Here is an 18,376-nt window from a genome sequence, read left to right as displayed (position 1 = left end):
AAAACTTTTAGATCAGTGTTGGTTATTAACATTTCTGAAAGCATCAGACATTTTTAGCTACAGGGAAATTCTCACTGGCTGTGTGAATTATTAGCAGGTCCTGGGGTTTTTCTCTGACTCCCACCCCGTGGCCTGTGTGTATGTGTTTGTGTGTGTGTGTGTGTGCATGTGCGCGTGTGTGTCTATCAGTCTTTTTCTCTCTTGCTTTCTTCTTCTATCTTTCTGTGTACATATTTCTCTTTTGTTTCTCCTTCTATTCCCTAATGTCATTTCTGTATCTCTGTCTGTTAGTCTGTCTCTCCCTGTATGTATCCCTTCTCTTATCATTCCCTTTTTGATTTATTTAATTTCCCACTCACCATTACCAAATTCATTTTACTCTTCCATGGAGGCCATCCTAGCTCTTTGACTTTTTCCAAACAGACCTTTGGCCTACTTTTGCACATACTGACACTCAATATAGAGCTTCTGGTAAACAAAGACCCAAACATTTCCCCAGGTTTTCAACTTTCCTAATACAGAAAGCTGTCAAAAACTTTGATATTACAACTTTTCTTTTAGCACATCTGAGATCAACTTCAAGCCCACAGTAGAGTTAACAGGATAAATTCACCTATTACCACAGGAAATCTAATAGAAGCTTCCTCAAGACACCTTCTTCTCTATGATGGTCTTTGGAAGGATTTCTACTTCACATTAAAAGGAGAGCATCCTCATGTTAATGATCCAACCTTAGGAAGCCATTTAAAATGTGTTAAAACCAGGGTAGGAACTCTCCATACAGATCATTGTGTTTGGACTTTATTTTTAATTTTTATTTTTACTTTTGTACCATAGTGGTATGCTTCTGAGCAGAGAATCAGGTCTGGAGAGATGGGTAGAGAACTTCCTGAATTCTTGCCAGTCTTTCAAATGACCAGCCATCATGGCAGGAACTAAGATGAGTAATGTTGTTTAAAAAGAGAAAGAAAGAGCCAGGTGCAGTGCCTCACACCTCTAATCCCAGCACTTTGGGAGGATGAGGCGGGTGGATCACTTGAGGTCAGGAGTTCAAGACCAGTCTGGCCAATATGGTGAAACCCAGTCTCTATTAAAAACACAAAAATTAGTTGGATGTGGTGGCATGTGCTTGTAATCTCAGCTACTTAGGAGGCTGAGGCAGGAGAACTGCTTGAACCTGGGAGGCAGAGGTTGCAGTGAACCAAGATTGTGCCACTGCACTCCAGCCTAGGTGACAGAGCAAGAGTCTGTCAAAAGATAGAAAGAGAGAAAAAGAGAGAGAGAGAAAGAGAGAGAGAAGAAAGAAAGAAAGAAAGAGAGATTGGTAACTATGTGAGGTGTTGAATATGCTAATTAGCTTGATTATGGTAATTAATTCACAATGTATACATAAATTATCAATTATACCTCAATAAAGCTGAATAAAAGTAATGTATTATCTCATCTCAACATCAATGTTCACTGCCTTCAAAGAATTTATCCCAGTGTGTAATTATGCATGCATTTGTTTAATTGATTACAAACTATCTTCCTTACTAAACTATTACTTCTGTGAGGTCAAAAGACCATGTCTGATTTATGCATAATTCATTATCCAGTCCCTAGCCAGTATCTGCCCTTTTAAACACCTGATAAATATTTAAATCTAGTTCTGAGAAAGTAGGTTCTTCCAGACACAAATTAGTGTCCAGTAAAATACAAACAAAGTGTTATGTTTATCAGCTAGTTCCAACAGTATTGGTAAGAGAGAGAAGTTGATGTCTTTTCCAGATTATGCTATTGTTTTAGGGTTGTAAATAATCAAAGATGATAATTGGTGTCTACGCAAGCACCATTTCTTCTCAAATAAGGGAGAATTACAAACCTTAGAGCTAACTGGAAGAAAGCATGTCCAGACAGAGGTCTTACTATTTTGGGGATTTTGTTGGGGTATGATTGAAGAGGATGGAGTGAGAGAAAGAGCAAAACAGGAGACAGATATTGACAGACCAATCCAAGATTAGAGAACCCTTGAACTCCTTATAGCCCTTGGGTAGATAGTTGTGTAGGAGAGGGGAAGTGTGTGGGTATGTATGTACCAAGTGGAATTATCAGAGCTATTGGAGGAATCAGATCTACAAGAGAGCTCACATGAGTTTATTTTATCACAAAGACCTGGCAGTAATAATTATGCTAATTTAAACCTGGAAGGATGTAGACTAAAATGTCAACAATGTCTTCAGTACTGGAATTCTGAGTGATTTTTTTTCTACTTTGTGTTTTTATGCATTTTCCCAATTTTTCTATAATGAACACATGCATAACATATCATCAGAAAGTTTTAAAAATGCATAACTTTTTCCATTTATGTTTGGTACAAACCATTTGTTTCATAATCTGGAATGCAAGTGAAAATTTACCTTAGAAAGCACACTTTAAGTATTACTGAGTTATCAGGTAATTTGGCAGCCTTAATGCTTGAAATATTTTATTGATGTTAGAGTACTTAAGCTATTAAAACTTTTTTTTTACTTAAACTTTCAGAAGAGTGAGTTTTTTCCATTTTTGACGCAGTACTAATTTTTGGCTAGAAGTTTTACAGCTTGACATGCCACCTGACCTCTGTACCTTCTATTTGACCTAATGTATCTATAGATCATTTAAATGAGCTCATTTGACTCAAGAGAAAATCCTTACATGTCAATTTTCAATGTAAATGAATTCTGTTTTAAAGACTAATACTTTCATTGGTAGCTGATTATAAAACTGTGCTATTAATTTTGACATTTTATATTCACTTCAGACTTTCTATATTACCCACGCTGCAGAATATAAATAAATGTGCTTTATTATTTGCTTGGGATTTTAACTAAGGCTTAATGGATTTTATTCTGGCATACTTTAATGTCCCCAAAATTCATCTACTTGCAAAGTACTTTAGTTACAAATGAGCCAACTTCCATTAACATACTTCCTCTACACTGCAAAGTATCTGCTTTAGAACAGGCATATTTTAAAACTAAAATAAAACCCCAACTAGTTGGTGTCAGCTTTTGTCTTGCTAGTATAATTTCTATCAACATGTTTTAGAAATTTTATTAATCTGTTATATTTGAAATGTCATTGTTTTCCTCTCTGGTTATTGCTATTCCAAAGATCCTTTAACCATCACAGTAAATCACAGAGTTCCTCTAGACTTGAATGCCCCATACAGGAGCCACTAACCACATGTGGCTACTGAGAACTTGAAATGTGGCTACTCCAAATTGATTTGTGCTGAAAGCATAAAACACATACTGGATTTTAAAGACCTATGATGAAAAAAAAGAGTGAAAATGTGTTACTGAAACATGTTGAAATGGTGATATTTTGGTTATATTTTGTTAAATAAAATGCATTATTAAAATTAAACTCACCTCTTTATTTTTCCTTTTAATGCAGCTACTGGAAAATTTAAAATTATATTTGTGACTCACATTTGATTATAATGTGATTATAAAATTGTTCTATTAATTTTGACATTTTATATTCACTTCAGACCTTCTATATTATTATGTTTTATGGTTCACATTATATTTCTATTAGACAGTGATACTTTAGAGCTTGTTTCTTCACCAGGGGGATATGCTCAACCAAAATGTGTTGGTGAATGAAGCCCCCAGTCCCTACATACATCAAGCCTTGTCAAGATAATATCCACCCAAGCTTTCTCCCACTATGTCAGTGTTCACTGGACCTCACTGAGGTTTCTTGCTGAATATGGCAGCACAGGAATTTTCTCTTATCTAACCTCTGGATTTGCTTTTGGGAAACGTTTCCTGTTAACCATTGGCAAATGTGAATCCCGGTCATTTTTCATTAGATAAGGCTGAGTCCTTATATAATAGATCAAGGGTTAGCACAGCAAACCAGCATACAAGAATTTGAAATCAGCAATCAGAGCTTAGTGAAACAGAAAATCACTTGCTTGGGCTAATAGTGGTTGCTTGTGTCTGCAATTTAGTGGTGTATGTGTATGCCTTCAATCCACAGGAGTCAGCATGACATGTAAGAACACACCCATATCATCATAGCTTCTCCAGATTGTTGTCAAGAGCTTTTTACCTTTTACAAAGAGTCTTCAGAGGCTGAGACACTCGTAAGCGTGCATATATTCTTGCTTTTTTGGTAAAGGCTTGTGATGCAGAAGAAATGATAAATACCTAAATTGAAAGCAAGGGCTTGACATTCCTAAGTTTCTTATGTAACTAAGATAATTGTTTAAAAGCAGAAGGTTCCACAGAAGTGTACTTTTTAAAAATTTATCTGAAAACATAGCAGTATAGTAGCACTAATAAGTTGAAACATCCTCTTGTCATGGTAATTTTATTGATGAAAGCTGGCATTTAGTTTAAAAATAGTAAATATAAAAACATCAATTTGAATTGTACTACTTTTTATTAGAGATATAAAATGTTAATAGCTCTTAAGTATTTTAATTTATAGGTTGTCACTTCTAATATATTTTAATACACACTTCTTATATATTTAATAAAAATAATCTTAAATATTTTAAAATCTGCTATCATATAAATAACTAATTATTTTACATGTCTATTTTTATGACTGTTTTTAGGAGAACATGATTTAGCATTTGTTTGAAAAATTCTAATTCTCCTTTTTTTTTTTTGAGACAATTCTCTCTCTCTCTCTCTCTCTTTTTTTTTTTTTTTTCCCTGTTGCCCAGGCTTGAGTGCAGTGGCATGGTCACAGCTCACTGCAACCTCCACCTCCCAGGTTCAAGCAATCTTCCCACCTCAGCCACCAGAGTAGCTGGGACTACAGGCACACACCACCACACCTGGCTGGTGGTATTTTTGTATTTCTTGTAGAGACAGAGTTTTGCCATGTTGGGCATGAGTACAAGAATATGTAAAAAAAAAAAAAACCAAAAAAACAAAACACAGCAAATCTACCACAGGTTTCTTCTATCTTTGAGCTCTACCTGCAGTGGGGATAGATACATGAGTTCTTTCTCACTTCATGGTCCAAGAGCACTGCTGAAACTCCAGCCATCACATCAATTTTCTAGGCAAGAATCAGTAGAAGCAGGGAAGATCAAATAGGGCTCATTCAGCCTGCCGTCTCATTCTAATGAGCTTTCCCTAAAGTCTCACTAAAACACTTGTGCTTGCATTCCATTGACCACCTGTGGGTACAAGAGATACTGAGAAATATGGTCTTTTATATAATACCTCGTGCCTATATAAAATCAGGATTCTGATGCTATGGAAGTGGATATTGAGACAACAACCAGCAGTATCATACACATTAATCAAAGGTACCAACTTTCAGTTTGCTCTGATTGTTGGCCACCGTTATCAGACATCCTAACTTTTCAAAAGAAACTACAAACAGAAGTTTTATGTGAAATCTCCTGTATTTTAAATGTTAGCATCTTATTCAAATAAATTTTAAATTTTTATTATGAATTTTTTTTTTTTTTTTGAGAGGGAGTTTCGCTCTGTCACCCAGGTTGGAGTGCAGTGGCACGATCTTGGCTCACTGCAAGCTCCACCCCCTGGGTTCACACCATTCTCCTGCCTCAGCCTCCCAAGTAGCTGGGACTACAGGTGCCCACCACCATGCCCAGCTAATTTTTTTGTATTTTTATGAAATAATTTTAGGCCTACAGAAAACTTGCAAAAAAAGGTATAAATATTTCCATATGTTCTTCATCCTTAATGTTAACATATTGTATAACCATAGTACAATTACCCAAATTGGAATTTTAAATTGGCACAATACTATAAATGAAGAATTGGCATTATTTTGTAGTAAGCCAGATAGGAACTATTTTAGGTGTCTGTCACTACGACTTAATTCCGCTATTGTAGTGAGAAATTAGTCATAGACAATGCATAAACAAATGAAGGTATCTGTGTTCCAATAAAACTTTATTTACAAAAAAAAAAAAAACAGATCTAGGAAGGATTTGGCCATGGGCTGTAGTTTGCCAACTCCTGCTGTAAACTGAACTTATAGACCTTATTTGATTTCATCAGTTTTCTCATTAACATCCTTTCTCTGTTCAATCCAAGATCCAAAATGTATTTAGTTGTTGTCTCCTTAGTGTCTTGCAAACTGAGTTATTTTTCCTTCCTCTTTTGTGAATTTGACTCTTTTGAAGTGTACTATTCAGGTATTTTGTAAAATATCCCTCAATTTGGATTAGTCTGAAGGCTTCTTGTGATTAGATTGAGGTTATCTATAATACAGATGTGTGCACATGCATGGGTTAGTACACATATGTATATTTCCTAACTCTGAGAGAACCTACAGTTAATGACACTCCAGTAGCAAAGAGCGCACCTCTTATTTTAGTTTATTTGTGCACTATAACAAAGTACCCGGGATTGGGTGACTTAGAAACAACAAAATTTATTTCTCGTGATTCTGGAGTCTGGGAAATCCAAGATCAAAGCATCACCAGGTTCAGTGTCTGGTGGAGGATCCTTCCTCATCGATGGCACCATCTCGGTGTCTTCACGTGGTGGAAGGAATGGAAGGGCAAAAGCAGCTCTCTGAAGCCTCTTTTATGGCCGTAGATCCTGTCCATGAGGGCAGGGCCCTCATTGCCTAATCACCTCCCAAGGGCCCCACTTGTTAATATTATCACCTTGGGGGTTAAGTTCCAACATATAAATTTTGGGGGGGACACATACACTCAAACTATAGCACCTAGCACCCAGATCTTGGTGGTTTCTAAACACCATTCTCCAATAAAAGGAAATGAGGCTCCTTGGAAGAAGTGATTGAGTCCATGGCTGGAGAAGGGAAACTATGAGAACTGCTCAGAATTTTTGTGTTGCCAAAAAGGAAGGTAGCACACAAAAATAATAAGAACATGTACACAGGACACGGAAACCAACATGCAGGAGCCCCGAGTGGCCAGAACTGGAAAAATTGGGGCAACTAAATATAAAATCGTTTTGCATTATATGCAAGAGTTTTGCATTATAACCCTTAGAATAAAATAAATATCCACATGTACATGGTGATATAAATAAATAATTGAATAAATAAATAAATGGGGGAGAAGGGACAGCTCTCCTTGACTGAAGAATTCTAATTAATAAATGTAGAAGGAATGAGAGAAACAGAAAATTACCATTTGGCAAATAGCATAGTAACAATTGTGGCAGACACAATCTACTGACAGATACTAAAAACATTGGGACAAAGTTTGTAGAGAGCAGGATGTTTGCATAATCTTAAATGTCACCCTCAAGATATTTATTGATTGCAAAGGGAAAAATATAGTAACTTTTTATGGTGTGACAGACCCCACCTTAACCAAATGAAGAAGGTTAACTTCACCAGTAATAACACATGACATCATAAACCTCCCACTTCAAACACTGATTTGGTTAATCAGTGAAAAGATTTTGCCCTTGGGTCATCAGTTTGCAACTTTTACCGTATAGTACACTTTTGATAGTATTTAATTTGCTACAGCTTTGCCATTACAAAAGTAAAATAGAAATAATTTACGTTTTCTTACCTCTTAAAAAATAATGTATTTTTTTTGCCAATTAGAAAAATGTGGAAGTATGACTTATTTACAGTAGGTTAAATGAAGTATACACCTTTGATATTCCCTGTATTCAAATGCTAAGATTGGTAGGATTTCTAGAAAGAAAACAAAGGCCATACAACTTCATGAACTACACTAGATTTAAAAATTATGAAGATTCTAATTGGCAAAGCCTTTGGACCAGACATTCCAAACTCATAACTTCCACTTTTACTATTCTGTTGAATTAATCATATCCCAGAGCACACCTCTTTGGTGTCTAGCATACATAGTTGATCATCCTTTTTGGTCGCTAATACTTTTTTTTCTTTTACTTTAAGTTCTGTGCAGAATGTGCAGGTTTGTTACATAGCTATACATGTGCCATGGTAGTTTGCTGCACCCATCAACCCGTCATCTAGGTTTTAAGCCCTGTGTGCATTAGGTATTTGTTCTAATGTTCTCCCTCCCCTTTGGTCACTAATACTTTTAAATACTTGGTAAAAAATCCTTGTGCCTTTCCCCTTCAGCCATATAATCAAAGTTCTATTTATACTTTTATTTGCTTAAAAAAAATCCCTGTACTCAATTTTGACCTGCATTTAGTTAACATCATTTCCACTTAGAATCACTTATTCTTTTCAGGATTTCAGTTTATTGAACACAACACCCAAGGTAGATGAATTCCAGAAGTTAAATCGCTGTGTGCAAGCCATCACAAATACAGACAGAGCTGCTGAGGCTATTACTTTTTGACTGCGATGTTTCTAAGTCAATTGAACTGTGATTGTCCTTTATATATATTTCAGTTGACTTCTTAAATTTAAACTTCTGAGCAATCATATTCAAGAAAAGTAGCCAATGGCCCACCAAACAGGATCCATAATCCTAAAAAGACATGAGTTTGGAAGCTGTGTCTGTGGATTCAAACTTAGGTGAGAATTTGTTTAGAATGGGAAAATTATTTATGACAAATTACCAAGTTAAAAAGCTGACAATGAAAACATCACAAAATCAGAGAGACAATGTACCTTTATTAGGAAACTGCCCACCCCACCTCTATAATACCTTGACTCCTACAAATATGGGCTGTAAATGTTTTGATTATCTCTCTACCTTTACATATAAAAATTATTTTGAAACATCATTCTATAGAGAAAATAGAAATATAACACAGCCTTTCCTCTAGGATGTCAAATTAATTTTTTTCTTATTACTGAAATTTTAAAAAATGCCTTTTGGTGTCATAATTTGTTATTTGTAATGGCACATACTTTTTTAGAATTATCAAACTTTGGAAAATCTTTATTGCATTTCTTGAATATAACATATCAGTGCATTTAAAATTTACTCATATAATGACTAGTTTTAATACTCTTTAAACTGATTAAATACATCACCAGTTGCTCATCAATGTCTTCCTTGTTCTGACTATGATGAGTTTATGTTCTCTCCATACTTGTTAGTATTTTGTGTCAAATCTGTAAGAATTTAAATATTTCCCCATGTTCATGATTCACTTTTCTTCATTAATTAAATTTATCAAATAAGAACCAAAACATTACCTCTATTCAAAATTTTCCTTCTAATAAATTGTTGCTGTTGGTGTGTGCTGAAAATTCTTTTGCCGTAAGGGGCTTCTTGATATAAGAATAATTTTTATTGATTTAATCATTTAATTGTTTTTTCATGTTCCATTCATTTATTTCTTAGCTTTTCTTCCATTACATCGTAAATTTAAAGATGACCAAAAATGGTACAGTCTTATTTTTATGCAATCAAAGCAGAAAAGTTTAATTTCTCTCTTGTTTTAATAATAACCTTCAAAACATCTTTCCTTATTGCAGTTAAATGATATATTCCAACCTTGACAATTTTCTAAACCATATTTCTGTAAATTTTTGCAAATACTTTTTAGCATCCTCAGCACGTAGTTGCACCCATGTTGCAGGGCTTATGAAGCTTTATAAAAGGCAGACTTCTTCCGGGCACATACATCTAGTGTTGCAGGGCACAGTTATATGCAATATGCCCTCTCATCCTGCATGTTTGTTTGTGTGTGTGTGTTTCATTTTATTTTAAAAATTTTTTAAATTTTTAATTTTTGTGGGTACGTAGTTAGTGTATATATTTATGGGTTATGTCAGATATTTTGATACAGGCATGCAATGTGTGATAATCACATCAGGGTAAATGGGACGTCCGTCACCTCAAGCATTTATCCTTTGTGTTTCGAACAATCCAGTTATACTCTTAGTTATTTTAACATACGCAATTAAAATTTTTTTTTACTATAATTATGCTACTGTGCTAGCAAATACTAGGTCTTTTTCATTCTTTCATCCTGCATCTTTGTGCTATGATGCCGGTTGAGTCAGTACATGGAGATGCTGGAGAACTCCTGGAAGCCATTCCTACAGTGGAATGACTAGCGAAGATGAACTATAATGGAAATTGAGTGCAAAACACATACATATATCCCATTAATTACAAACCAAATGCATTGCCAACAACCTCCCTTTTAGCTGGAGCCCCCAAATAACCATAGCTACCCCAACTCCAAGAAACACCTAGAAAGAAATGTGATACTGAAAGTCATTGCTAAAAATTCTTATTTGATACATTTTGTAAAGATATATGACCATGTGAACATATTTCTAGGGCTTTTCCCAAGCCCATAATGTCCACGAACAAGTGAGTGGCCTTGAGCTTTTGGCTTCATTGGTTTCATGCAACATACACCTCTGTTCCTTATTGTGCAAGAGAATATCGAAAACCAAGTCAATGAGGACACTGATGACAAATAAGTAGCTGAGGGCTGGCAATTCAAAGAAAACGAGTGCCTTGAAACCTTACACTTGAGAGAAGTTTCTCAAATTTGACAATAACTCTTAAAAATATCATACTTTGGTACTAAAAACATAAATAAATCTCCATAAACTACAAATTAAAAAAAAATTTTTTGGATCAGCCAAGCTGGGCCTTTTTTGGAATGTGCCTGTGGAAGTAAATAACCTGGATTTTGTGGTTTAGTCATTCATTTATGCTTCAGTTTCTGTTACAAATCTTCTGCTACATTTGTAATGTGCAAGCAATCTAGAATGGACGGGCAGTGTTCTGTTGCCCACAGACTAAGATTGGCTGACATGAGGTGCTATTGCATTACTCATATTTGGGTGAAAAGGAAACATCCTGAGTCAGGTCTCTATTGCCATGAAAATGCTACATAATAAGCAGCCACAAATTTATTTATACATTTATTTAGCTCACAAACTTGTGAGGTTCAGCTGATCTAGACTGGGCTTGCTCATGCATCGTCAGGCAACTGCAGTGGGTGGACTAGATAGCTCGGGTGATTTGGCTGGATTTGCACATACTTATCAGGTGACCGTTCCCTAATCTAGGCTGCCTTTGCCTAGGGTGACCAGGGCCACATGGCTTCTCTTTTTATGTATCTCATTCTGCATCTGCCAGCTGGACAGATTTCATGATGATGGCAGAGATGCAAGAACAGTTCGAAATGCACAAGTATTTGAAAATGTGGAGACGTCAGTAATGTCCCATGGAGCAAATCAAATCACATGGCTAAACCTAGAGCCAGAGAGGGAGAGACCTACAATGTTACCTGGTAGAAAGCACTTATACAGTGAAAGATGAAGAATTGAGGCCGTATTTTATTTTTGTAATCTATCATGGCATCTGGGACTGAACCCTTGATTTTTCTAACCAACACATTTAAATCTGATTCTCTCCAGTTCAGTAAATAGAACTCCTATCCATCTTGATGCTCAGGCCAAAATACTTTCCCTTGCACCTCAAAGCCATCAATGAGTCAACTAAAGTTTCAAAATACATCTAGAATTGAACCACGTCTCACTGTTCCCACTACTGCTCCTACCCTTGTGCAAACCCGCTGCCATTCTTCACCTGTGCAAACTTGATAGCCTCTTAACTAATATTCCCACTTTCAGTTTTTCCCTCCTGCAGTGTTTCCACCAATTCCAAGGAAACTTTTAAAATGTAAATTAGATCATGCACCCGCTGCTCCAAGCTCGTCAATGGCTTCCTCGTTTTATTGGACTTTATTGTAAGACCAATAAAATCTTCCAACAGACACCAGGCACGGTGGCTCACACCTGTAATCCCAGCACTTTGGGAGAATGAGGTGGGGAGGATCACTTGAGGTCAGGGGTTCAAGAACAGCCTGGCGGGGAAACCCTGTCTCCACTAAACATACAAAAATTAGCCGGGCATGGCGGCACACGCCTGTAGTCCCAGCTACTCGGGAAGCTGCGGCAAGAGAATCAGCTGGACCTGGGAGGTGGAGGTTGCAATGAGTCGAGATGGCGCCGCTGCACTCCAGCCTGGGCGATAGAGCAAGACTTCTTCTAAAAAAAAAAAAAAAAAAAAAAAAAAAAAACCTTCCATTGGATTCTATTGGGACTTACAATAAAATCCAAAATATTTACTGTAGCCTGAAAAGCCATGCGTGGTCTGGTCACTGGCTACTTACCTTGCCTTTTTAAAAATTTATTTATTTATTTATTTATTTATTTATTTATTTATTTATTTATTTGAGACGGAGTCTCGCTCTGTCCCCCAGGCTGGAGTGCAGTGGCGCGATCTCGGCTCACTGCAAGCTCCGCCTCCCGGGTTCATGCCATTCTCCTGCCTCAGCCTCCCGAGTAGCTGGGACTACAGGCGCCCGCCACCATGCCCAGCTAATTTTTTGTAGTTTTAGTAGAGACGGGGTTTCACCATGTTAGCCAGGATGGTCTCGATCTCCTGACCTCGTGATTACAGGCGGTGTAATCACACGTGATTACAGGCGGTGTAATCACACGTGATTACAGGCGTGAGCCACGACGCCCGGCCTTGCCTTATTTTTATACCACTCTTTTCTCACTGACTCTGCTTCAGCCAAACAAGTCTTCACTGTTATTTATAAACATTGATAACCTCAGGACATTTGTACATGCTAACTCCCTGGCCTGGATGACTGTTGACGCTGCTGTTGTCTATAACACTCACTCACTCACTCAGTTCATTCAAGTTTCCCTTCGAATGAACTTCTTAACCTCTTTCTCTAGTAATTTTCTGTCACTCTCATTCTAGACCAGCTCTTTTTCTTTCTTCATGGTACATGTTAATAGTGGATATTATAAAGTACATTTGAATTTTAAAAAATAGCCTAAAGGAATAAACTTCTAGAAGCATTACAGCTAGAATGAAGATATTACCAAAACATGATATATGGGAGAAGTGACAGCACAGGAAAACCCTACCACTGAAATATTAAAGTCTATTGCTTCTGGACATTTTAAATGTATAGTTTTTGTGATAGCTAAATATTACCTTTACCTGGAAAGCTTTTAGTCATGCTCTATTTTCTGAACTATATTTCCCAGTTAATATTAGAAGTACATTAAACACACACACACACACACACACACACAAACTATGAATGGCTTTGATAGCAAGCCTTGTGCTTACTGGCTACATTCTTTTTTTTTTTTTTTTTTTTGAGACGGAGTCTCGCTCTGTCACCCAGGCTAGGAGTGCAGTGGTGCGTTCTTAACTCACTGCAACCTCCTCCTCCCGGGTTCAAGCGATTTTCCTGCCTCAGCCTCCTGAGTAGCTGAGATTACAGGTGCGAGCCACCATACTTGGGCTAAGTTATTTTTGTATTTTTAGTAGAGACGGGGTTTCACCATGTTGGCCAGGCTGGTCTCAAACTCCTGACCTCAGCTGATCCGCCCACCTCGGCCTACCAAAGTGCTGAAATTACAGGCGTGAGCCACCACACCTGGCCAACATTCTTGCTCCTATATAGCTGTGGAGCCTTCAGGGAGCACTGTAGCATGCTAGGAAAATCTGGATCACTGTTAAGTGATGCCAAGCCCGAGTCCTTCGATTGAGCCACGGGAAGAGGAGCCCATATAATGGTGGGAAACCCTTTATATCCAGGGTTTTAATCCTTCTGCTGTGCCACAGAGAGATGTCTTTGGCAGTCGCCAGAAGACCAGGGGCCAATTTTTACAAAATGTTTTATTTTGCATATTTATCGAGATAAAATTTATGAAACAATTAACTCGTTTAAAATGAACAACTTAGTGACATTTAGTACATTCAAAAAGTTGTGCAACTACCACCACTATCTAATTCCAAAACATTTCCATTGCTCCAAAATAAACCCCTGTACCCATTAAGCAGTTACTCCTCATTTTCCTGTTCCCAAGTCTCTGGTAACCACAAATCTGCTGTCTGTCTCTATGGATCTACCTATTCTGGATAGTTCATATAAGTACACTTATAAAATATGTGACTTTTTGTGCCTGCCTTCTTTCCCCTGACATGTTTTTGAAGTTCATCCACACTAGCATGTGTGAGTACTTTATTCTTTTTTCCGTTGAATAACATCCGACTGATTGGATATACTGCATGTTATTTATCCAATCATCTCTTGATGGTCATTTGGCTGTTACAACACCTTTTGGCTGTTATGAATAGTATCATTATGAACATTCCTGTACTACATTTCTGTTCAGTGCCTGTTTTCAGTTTTTTGGGGTATATACCTGGGAGTGGAATTGCTATTATCACAGTGGCAACATAATTTTTTAATGTGTAAAATAAAATACCTAGGATTATTTTTAAAAGGCAGTAATGTTGATACAGAGCTATCAAAACATTAAATAAAATAAATGTGTGTTATGGTGATATATATTTCTTGATTTTGCAGTATAAGAAGATCTAATAGCAAGTCTACTAACTGCTGTGCATTCAAAGTATACATGATATTTCCAGGCATCTGAAACACTTGTAATATGAAAGGGTTTGTGTTTTTTTGGTCATAGCTCCTTCCAGTATTATTGGGATTTATTGGCTGTTAAAGACTAAAAAAAATAAAAATAACTTTTTTTCTATCCAAATTCATGGAACCCTTGAAGTCTATCTAATTGAGCCCAGGGACAGTTACGACCCCCAGTTAAGAATCCCTGTTTTAAAGAAGGAGAGTGATGGTGAAAAACTCACTTCCTAGTAGCACATTTATCTCTGTCTAACTCTCTCACCACTCTTCTCCCATCTCATCTTTTGTCTTAGGAAATCTAAACTCAGCAGAATCAGCTTGGACAGGTGCAGATTCACTGAAGTGAAGGTTAGTGAATTCGCACACTCCAAAGACATTACAATGGAGTTGTAAACTGTTATCTTTTACCATTTTAGGTGTCAGATTAAATTTAAGTTAATTTCCATATAACTTAAACACAGGAATTAAAATAGCTTTTCTAAACCTAATGTTGTGTAGTACCTTACAGTATCTAAAGTTCTCACACATACATCATTGTATTTAATCCTCTGAAAATTGTGTAAGTAGGTGTTATAGAGGAAGTACACCCTGTTATTACCTTGGTTTTAGGTTGAGGAAGCCCAGAGACAGAACAATGTAGTCAATTAAGTTTACAAGGCAAACACAATGGGCTAGAACCTGGTCATCTAGTTAATACAAGCTTTAAGTGCTTTTTCTATTGGAGCAGAAAATCAATATATCTAAACATAATTGTTCACTTGGCTTTTCAGTGTAAAGAAGAGTTACTCCAAAAATAAAAGCCAACACATTATAAATTGCTCTCTAAATGGGGGAAAAAAAGCAGTAATGTGATAATAGTATAGTTCACAGTCCTAGAAACTCAATTCTTCTATTGTCTCAAAGGAAATGTCTCAAAAAGGCAAGAAACTCAAACCAGATATTTTCCTGTAGGAAAAGGTGAAGATGTTTTCAAAAACTGAGTTTTATTATTACCTGAAAAGAAAAATAAAATAGTGCTCAATCTGTATTTGGAGAAATCCCCAAACAGAATATTGTTCTGTATGCTCTGAGAATTTTCTCTAGAGAGGATTTCCTTCATTGGACATATGCATAAATAATTTCTGCCAAAATGCAGTCCCGTATGTCATAGTTTTCTTGTTTTGAATGAAAGAAAATCCATTTGTGAGTGGGTTAGGTTTTCTACGCACCAAAAGTTACTTATTCAATTTTTAGAGTTTCTATTATGTTGCTTTCTCCTCTGGACACAGAACATACCTTATTCCAACAGTGAAGGGAAAGAAAAAATGCTGAGCTCTGGCTATAAATATTTTATCATGTATAGAGACAAAGATCACAGGGGGGCAGATGAGGAGCAGGAAACAAATGTGATGTTGTTTTCAAATCCTCAGAGGAGGTTTATATTAAACTGTCTCTGCCAGCTTGTTTTCTGCCTGGCTTTTACACTGTCAAACCCGGTAATGGAATGATTTTGTGTACTTGGAGTTCACCTACTGAATGAGGAATGCAGCATCTAACTGAAAGTGTTAAATTATCCGTGTTATAAAGTATACACAAAGAAAAATTGGCAGAGTGATGAAGATATATTTCTAAGAAAGATGATCCATATTAATTTTTTTTGGAAAGGTTCTATCCTAGTAAAGACAATAGGTTAAAAAATATGTTGTATGTTGAGTTTTCTCAATTCAGTTTATTATTTTTCTCCTCTTAATCTAATGTCTCAGAGTTGTTGGAAGGTTTTAATCTAATGGGATCTAGCATCTTTCATGATTTTGCAACCCATTGGAGTTTATTTGGCTAGAACTCAATATTAATGAGGACAAGGTCTTGAGCCCATTCTCCATAAAGGGAGGACAAAATGTTATTTTCCTAACATAATGGCACAGACCATGTATCAAACCTGCTACTCACAAAATTGCATCTCTGGGTACAAGGAAAAGTGGATGAAAGTGTGAGTAATACGACAGCCGTTCTAAATTGCAGATCTGATGGAACCCTTCCAGTCTCTAAGTTACCTTGAAATGTATTTGCATAAGGGGCTGCCATCCTTGAGTGTGAGGAGGGGAAAAAAGCATGCAGAGACTGTTTATACTAGTAGAGCTGATAGTAAATCTTCCTTCCGTTTTATACACCATAGAATTTTAGAGTTTAAAATGTTTAAAGTTTAAATTTTAGAGTTTTTAAACTCTAAAATTCTATGGTATATAAAACAGAAGAAGGCTCATTAACTCTGAGATATGAATATATTATTGATATTGGTCACTTACCAATGTGCCTAATAATATACTCATATCTCAGAGTCAGGTGCCATTTGTAATGCAGTTGTTATATGTTTTGAATGCATATCATGAATGAGCATCTGATTTCCAACATCCCCAATATAGGAGTAAAATGTCCAGAGAATCTATGTAAATGAAGTACAAAATGGCGGCCGGGCGCTGTGGCTCACACCTGTAATGCCAGCACTTTGGGAGGCCAAGGCGGGTGTATCACCTGAGGTCAGGAGTTTGAGACCAGCCTCGCCAACATGGCGGAACCCTGTCTCTACTAAAAATACAAAAATTAGCCAGGCATGGTGGCGGGCACCTGTAATCCCAGCTACTCGGGAGGCTGAGGTAGGAGAATCACTTGAACCTGGGAGGCAGAGGTTGCAATGAGCCAAGATGGTGCCATTGCACTCCAGCCTGGGCAACAGAATGAGACTTGGTCCTTGGTCTCAAAAACAAAACAAAACAAGAAAACAAAACGAAATGGCATAAACTTATGTGAAAACTTAGTTATGCTTAGCTAGGACATTTAGGATTGTTTGTTTGCTTGTTTGTTTCTTTATCAAATTATTCGCAGATATCAGGTCACTGATTTTTGGCTTGAAGAGCTAAATTCGGTGACTAAAATGCTGCTTGGAATGGTTTTGTACTTGGTAAAAAATGCACGCTAATTTTTTTACTATTCATTATTGGCCAGGTACTCTGCATAGGCCATTTTATAGAAAATGGTATTCATCTCCATCTTTCAGATGAGTAAATAATCTCAGGGAATAATAAATTGCCTCAAATCGTGCAGCTAGTAAAAGGTGGAGCCAGTCTGTGGATACGAAGCCAACTCCTTCCTCTTGAAGGTTGGAAATGCAAATTCTAAATTTAATTGACATCTGTACCTTTTGTTAAAATATGCATTATCAACATGTTCAGAATGGTATAGCTGTTATCTGAACATAGTCTACTAAACATTCAGCATTCAGATTTCTTTCTTTTTTTTTTTTTTTTTTGGAGATAAGTTCTGGCTCCGTCACCCAGGCTGGAATACGGTGGCATGATCTCAGCTCACTGCAACCTCTACCTCCCAGGTTCAAGCCATCCCCATACCCCAGCCTTCCAAGTAGCTGGGGCTACAGGCCTGCACCACCACACCCAGCTCATTTTTGTATTTTTCTGTGGAGACGGGGTTTCGCCATGTTGCTCAGGCTGGTCTCAAACTCATGAGCTCAAGTGATCAGCTTGCCTCTGCCTTCCAAAATGCTAGGATTACAGGGTGAGCCACCACACCTGGCCCCCAGATTGCTTTTTAAAAGTCAGTAATGGTAATACGGCTTTAGCAGAGATACATGGGTAAAGTCTTCTTAATGGCATATTTTAAGAGAAAGAAATATGAGAGGAGAGTTTTAGTGATGATGTGAGAATGTCTTAAGGTAATTTTATGATATCTAATATTTACTTGATTAATTTGGCTATTTGTAGCATAAATAGAAAATTAAAAGTAGTACGAATCCTTAGAAAATAAACTCAAAATGGTTAATTATATAGAAAATGTAATATAATGATGCTAACAAAATACAGAAATTTACAAAATGCATTTAGTTTTATTTTTCTGGATCAAAGTATTACTTCTGTCAAATATATTGAATTATCTTATTATTATGCAGTAGACCCACATGATTATATCAATTTTAAAACTGTATTCCATGACACGTGACTTGTCTGCTGATACTCTAAACTGTTTGAATAGGGTATCAA

General features: G+C 36.7%; 1 protein-coding gene across 6 annotated transcripts in view; it reads left to right on the top strand.

Annotated features, from left to right (window-relative positions):
* Positions 1 to 18,376, top strand: part of PAK5 (p21 (RAC1) activated kinase 5) — a 302,023-nt gene that overhangs the window by 104,252 nt on the left and 179,395 nt on the right. Inside the window, exon 2 of one of the 6 annotated variants that reach the window (XM_034947549.3) lies at positions 14,639 to 14,693. The exons of the other annotated variants lie outside the window; for them this stretch is intronic. The gene's annotated coding sequence lies outside the window, so the exon portion shown is untranslated. The remainder of the gene's footprint in view (positions 1 to 14,638; positions 14,694 to 18,376) is intronic. 6 annotated transcript variants of the gene reach the window in all.

This window comes from Pan paniscus, chromosome 21 (assembly GCF_029289425.2).
Source record: "Pan paniscus chromosome 21, NHGRI_mPanPan1-v2.0_pri, whole genome shotgun sequence".
In the NCBI taxonomy this organism is placed as follows: Eukaryota; Metazoa; Chordata; class Mammalia; order Primates; family Hominidae; genus Pan; species Pan paniscus.
Note: the sequence above shows the minus strand (reverse complement) of the source record. Positions and strands in the feature narration are given on the sequence as shown.